The following is a 7,095-nucleotide window of genomic DNA, read 5'->3' as shown; positions in this document are numbered from 1 at the left end:
TCCCTCATCTCTATGCATAGTGCAGTCACATTGAGGTTGAAGTGCTGTATTGTTCTCAAGGATCAATAAGTAATTTTTCACACCTCAAATAATACTCTGCTACTGAAGTCAGAGCACTCCTGACCCTGTGCAGGGGTGGCTAGGCTGGTTCGCTTGGTGGCTATATTTATCATTGAGACTGACAAGATGAAAACAAAGATGAAATGCTTGAGGAACCACAAAGCTATACCACCTTAGGACTGCCTCAGGAAGGGCCATAAGTGGGTTCACAGAAACTATGCTGATCCTTTAGTTTGATCCTTCAGGGCAGTGACTGTTATATTTGCATTCTGTACATTGCCCAGCACAATGGTATCTCAGTTACCATTTGTGTCTTTGGTTTTAACCAAAATCTAAATATTTAAATCATCATCATCAAGAGAGACAAATTTTCTGTTCCTGTGGTTTCAGTCAGTCTGTTGGAAAAGTAGTTATTAGCCTCCTGCAATCTAATTCCTTAAACGTATGAGAAGCAGTACATTTTGTTCTCTTACCTCCTCCAGGTTTAATTTGTACGAAGTTCAATCATTCTGACTATGTTGGTGAAGTCCAATGGCTGCAAGATCAGGGCCTACATTTTCAATATAATTACTTAATGCCTCATAGCAGAGGGCATATGGCATTCTTTAAAACTCTTCCTGTTAGTTGGTTTCATAGTTTCATAGTAGCTAGGATCAGGAGGGATCTGAACAGATCATCTAGCCTGCCCCCCTGCCACAGGCAGGAATGAATGCTGGGTTCACAAGACCCCAGACAGGTGATAATCCAACCTCCTCTTGAATTTGCCCAAGGTAGGGGTGAGGACCACTTCCCTGGGAAGTTGGTTGCAGATTTTGGCCACCCTAACTGAAAATATTGCCTTCTGATCTCTAACCTAAACCTATTCTCCATCAGCTTATGACCATTGTTCCTAGTCACCCCAGGTGGTGCTGGGGAGAAAAGGGCTCTGCCTATTTGCTGTTGATCCCCCCTGATGAGTTTGTAGGCAGCCACCAGGTCCCCCTCAACCTCCTCTTGCTGAGGCTGAACAGGTTCAGGTCCTTCATTCTCTCCTCATAGGGCCTGTCCTGCTGCCCTCTCACCAAGCGGGTGGCCCTCCTCTGAACCCTCTCCAGGCTGGTCACATCCCTTTTGAAGTGTGGCACCCAGTACTGGATGCAGTACTCCAACTGCGGCCTGACCAATGTCGCATAGAGGGGGAATATCACTTCTCTAGACCGGCTTGAGATGCATCTTTGGATGCATGACAAGGTATGGCTGGCCTTGCTGGCTGCGGTCTGGCATGGCGGCTCATGTTCATCTTGGAGTCAATAATAACTCCAAGATCCCTTTCCGCCTCTGTGCTTTCAAGAAGGGAACTCCCCAGCCTGTATGTATGCTGTAGATTCCTTCTCCCAAGGTGCAGCACCCTGCATTTGTCTACATTGAACCCCATCCTATTCTCATCTGCCCACTTTTGTACTCAGTATAAATCTAGTTGCAGCCTCTCTCCCTTCTTACTACTCATTTCTATCTGCAAAACAGACATTCAGAAATGTAAACTTCAGACATCTGATGATACATCCATAACCTATAAAGATCTGCCCTTTATGTATATAAACTGTATAAGTGAGAAACAAGGTTTATAAAACCAAATACATTAACAATACTCCTAAAATGACAGTTAATTTGTTTAAAAGTCTAATTAACCTAATTAGTTAACGTACCTGGAAAATGAGAGCAAAAAAAAAAAAAAATAGCATATGGAATTTTCTAATGAATTACCCTTTATCTACAGAAATCTTTATTTATGCCAGTATAACCTCTGGCATGAGCAATTTGCTAAATCTGAAGTTTACGTGCCTTCATAGTAGCAGATGGCACAAAGGTACATCAACTGAGATCCTTTCTGAATACTGCAGTGGCATTTACCAAGGAGACTGTTATTGTTTACTAGCTTCCTGTCACATTACTTGTCCAAAACATTATACAAAATAATACAAAACACAAAATGAGTCTACAAATAGGATACATAATTACATGTTTATATGATTATCTTTATACATAAAGGGAAATCCTGTCTTCATGAAATCAATGGCAAACTTCTGCATTTAACCCAAAAGCTATGAAATAGTGAGAAAAAGCCAAGATAGTTCAGGAATAAGAGATATAATTTTTACTGATGAATCTAATACAATGCATCTCAGGACATGGCATACAAGCTATAATTAGGAACAGTCAGCATGGATTCACCAAGGACAAGTCATGCCTGACCAACATGACTGCCTTCTGTGATGAGATGACTGGCTCTATGGATGTGGGGAAAGCAGTGGATGTGATATATCTGGACTTTAGCAAGGCTTTTGATATAGTCTCCCACAGCATTCTTGCAAGCAAGCTGAGGAAGTATGGGTTAGATGAATAGACTGTAATGTGGATAGAAAGCTGGCTGGATTGCCGGGCTCAATGGGTAGTAATCAATGGCTCAATGTCTAGCTGGTAGTTGGTATCAAGTGGAATCCCCCAAGGATTGTTCATGGGGCCAGTTTTGTTCAAAATGTTCAAAATGATCTAGAAGATGGGATGTTTGTGTATGACACCAGGCTTGGAGGTATAGTAGATACTCTAGAGGGTGGGGTTGGGATTCAAAGTAACCTAGACAAATTGCAAGATTGGGCCAAAATAAATCTCATGAGATTCAATAAGGACAATTGTAAAGTTCTGCACTTAGGATGGAACAATCTCATGCATTAATATATTAGCCCGGAGACTGACTGGCTAAGCTGCAGTTCTGCAGAAAAGGACCTGGGGGTTACAGTGGACAATAAGATGGATAGGAGTCAGCAGTGTAACCTTGTTGCCAAGAAGGATAATAGCATATGGGCTGCATTACTAGAAGTGTTGCCAGCATATCAAGGAAAAAAATTACTCCGCTGTATTCTGCACTGGTGAGGCCACATCAGGAGCACCATGTTCAGTTCTGGGCCATCCACTACAGAAAGGATGTGGACAACTTGGAGAGAGTCCATCAGAAGACAACAAAAACGGTTCAGGTGCTGGGGCACATGACTAATGATGAGAGGTTGAGGGAACCGGACTTATTAAGTCTGGAGAAGAGAAGACTGAGACGGGATTTTATAGCAGCCTTTAACTACCTGAAGGGGTGTTCAAAAGATGATGAGCTGGACTGTTCTCAATGGAGATAGATGACAGAACAAGGAGCAATGGTCTCAAGTTGAAGTAAAAGAGGTTTAGGTTGAATATTAAGAAAAACTCTTTCACTGGGAGCACGGTGAAGCACTGGAACAGGTTACCTAGAGGTGACAGAACCTCCATCCTTGGAGATATTTAAGGCCTGGATTGAAAAAATCCTAGCTGGAATGATGAAGTTGGGGATGCTTCTCCTTTGAGCTTGAGCAGGCGGTTGGACTAAATGGCTTCCTGAGGCCCCTTCCAACTCTAATTTTCTATGATTCGATGGACACACCTAACAAATGCTCCAAAGTGCCAGCAGACCCATCTGCATCTTTGAACCCATTTGCCCCATAAAATTTCATAAAAGCACTTGAAAACACTCCAAAATATCATCTCTTTACATGAAGTACTCTTGGACTATTTATTGGGCAAAGAGCACAGGACAAGAAGCAGAAAACAGAGCAGCAGATTGGTCAGGGGAAGGGGATCAGGTTGGCATTTAAGGAGGGTGCAGTACTAATTTGTGGCATGCCTGTTAAAAAGATGGCCCCCGCTGATATAGACTGAGAGACAATCAAGTAAAGTCACTTATTTTATAGTACTGTAGCCCACAGGGTTGCTTGAAAAACTGGAGAGAAGGATTAAAGCAAGTTTGCAAGGTTTTCCCTTCCCTTCCCATGGATATTTTGAACCCTTGAATTTTGAAAAAAACTTCCTCTTTGGCCCATCTAAAATTGTTGCAGAGGCTGACTTCAGTCCTCTGTGGCCCTTGGAAAAGCAAGCTTTCTGTATAGGCAAAATGTCCATGAGGGCTGAATCAGACTGAAGGAGTAGGCCCCTGGATATTAAGGTACAGTACAGAGCTTCTTTTTCTTTAATGTTTTGTTGTTATATAGATTGTAAAGAAGGCCTGGCTAGGCAGAGCTAATGCACTTCCCTATCTGATCTCTCTTCTAAGGCTGCTTCCTCTCCAGAGGGAATCAATCAGAGATGCTAGACATGGAAAAGACCAAGTAGGTCATTTAGTGCAGCTCCCTAGAATGTGAGAGAGAGAGACACGGAGACTGAGCGAGATAAAATAGCCTGTGTAGTTTTGGAGCCAAGAGAGGAAAACAGGAGCTGAAAATATTTACTTAGTTAAGCTTATTCACCAATTTATAGAAAGTACCCAAAAGTTTAGTGTCAATAACACCTTAACAGTGTAGTCTGTTTTATCATTTAGACTTATGCTAGCCTGTGCATGTGCTCATTATGAGGGCCATTTCCTGCCTTTGATTTTCTTTTTCAGAAGTCCCTGTTGATTTCAATGGGAATTTAAGCTCATGCAGATCAGTGAAAGGATATGGCCTTTGCTGGTGACACTTGCTAAAATCAACAGGAAATAAGTAATGGACAGCTGATTGCAAACACAAAAAGGTGATGTGGGCACATATTATCTAAGGTTTTTAAGAATTCTGAAAAGCACTGTTTTGAAAAGAGAGCCTTAATGTACATAGGAAGACAGCAAGGAGAATAACAATGTAGCCTGGTAAGAAATAAAGTAATAATTTTCCTGAATAATATTGTAAGTTAGCCAGAGTTTCCTTCTGACTTCTATTTTTGTTTTTTTTCACTAAAACTAAGTGGTATTTGGTTTTTCCACCCACTGCCCATTAAGTTGTTGTTATAGGAAATTTTACATTAAACATCTGCTTTAGGTGCCTCTACTGGATATAAAACATTTCCTATATCATTAAGTGACTACCCTATGCATCGAACCAACTCGGGAAAATTGGTTATTATAGAACTGGTTCCTGAACTGAGTGAGCTGCAAATTGATAGATATCCTCTATATCAGAACCAATAAAATTATCCACGTAGAATCCCATTAAAAGGAATGGCTACTTTCTATACCTTCATCTCATAATCCCCAGGATGCCCATAGGAACAGGATGTTGCATCTTTTCTAATGAAAATTTCTCTATCTCCTTGTTTAATAAAACAGAAGAATGAAAGTTTCTCACTTGTTTGATCCATTTAGCACCTTCTCCCTGCTACATGATCACAAAGAGCTATATAATATTGAGTTGTGACACTGAAAATACATTTTTATATCAGTATAATCTCTAAAGGAAAAAAAAAATATACATGTAAATGTCACAGGGTTACTTGAGACATGAGTAATTATTTTGTCAAGGTCAAACATTCAAGGCATGTTCATAACATGGCTTACAATATGTATTTTAACTTTCCTTTGGCATATCTCATATTTTTACTTCCTGAAGATTTACTGAATGACATCATCCCTACTTCTCCAAAATTGCTTTTAACCTACAATTATCATTTATAAATTTAGAATACCTACTTATCACATGAACACATACAAATAAATATGTTGAAGAGACATATGTGAGCATCCATCTCAAGACTTATTTTAGTTTGCAGAATTTGCAATACCTAGTCTCTTTGACATATGGATACTTTTCCAAACTCAAAAATACCAATGTTAGTATAACTGGGTGCATCTACCCGTCTGCTTTACTGCAGAGTTGACTAATTAGGTCCACAGTTAAGCATTACTGGGTGTGTCCACACATGGGCATTTAATGGGCATTAGTTCAATTTGAGGCACATTAGAGGTGTGTACCTACAGGTGCACGCCCTTAATGTACCTTAAAAATGGCTATTATAGGCTAATCATGCCCAAGTTTGATGCTTGCATACAGCAAGTATCAAATGTAGGTCTGATTAGTTAAAGTGCATTAAGTCGCATGTAGATGCATTAACGTACATTAACGCAAGGACTTCAATGTGGGATCTGCCCAGTCATAAGAGGGCCAGCCAGAGCCTAGCCCCAGGGCTTCTGGTTGGCCACCTCTCCTCCTCCAGGGCTGGGCTGCTCTCTGGCAGCTCTTAGCTGCAGCCTATAAAAGCCTCTAGCCATTTTGTGCCTTGGGGCACACAGTACAGAGAGCCTAGAGGAACCAGTGCTCTCTGCAGGAGCTCACCAGGCCCCATGTGCCCTCCTGGACAGGACCAAGGCAGCCTCTGCCCATCCTTCCCCCTAGCTGGAGCTGCTCCTTGACTGCAGATGAGTGTTGCAAAGAGCTGCAGCCTGCAGCATCCCTTGCCCAACCCAGAGATTCCCCCCAGGGCTGCTGGCCCTGCTCTCTACGGCAGTAGGGCCAACACCTGCTCCCGGCTCCTGCTCAACCCCAGATCTATCTCTTTGCAGGCACTGTGGTGAAGCACCATTGCCACATGGTTCCCCATCCTTGGCCATGCTCCTGCCCTGGGTGCTGCAGGCAGCCCTCCAGGGCTGGCAGCACAGGGACAGCCACGTGGTGGCCCAGAGAGCTGGTCTGGGGAACACATCCAGCACATCATCCCTGTTGAGCTCCAGCCTCACCAGAGTGCCCACACCCATCCCAAGTGCCCAGGGCCCCAACTGGACCTGGGAAGAGGTCCATCCTTGTGGCACTCTGGGGTGGGATTGACATCCAGAGGCAGTTTGCGTGGGGTGGGTGCTTGAACGCCAATATTTATGAGGCCATTTCAACTGGGATGCATGTGTAAGGTATGGTAGTGCCATGTGAAGGCCAAGGTCTTATGGGCACAGTGGGTGGTTGTGACTGGTGATGGTGGGAGCCTGGTGGCAGTGGCAGGAGCCTGGTGGTGGTGGCAGGAACCCAGCAGCAGCAAGTGTGGAACTCCTGAGTGTGCGGGCCGGGAGCGATCCTGGGCCCTTTTTTCGCGCCGCGGGCTGTGGCCAGCAGCCCGGACACGCTGGGTCGGAGAAAGCAGGCGACACGCCAGGATTAGGCACGGACGCTTAGTGGTTGATTCAAGATTGTTTACTTACACCGTAGATGGTCGCGGTGTAGGCTGGACAGTTTCCCAGGT

Source organism: Alligator sinensis, unplaced genomic scaffold (assembly GCF_000455745.1).
Source record: "Alligator sinensis unplaced genomic scaffold, ASM45574v1 scaffold349_1, whole genome shotgun sequence".
NCBI classification, from domain to species: domain Eukaryota; kingdom Metazoa; phylum Chordata; order Crocodylia; family Alligatoridae; genus Alligator; species Alligator sinensis.
This window is presented reverse-complemented; position numbering follows the sequence as displayed.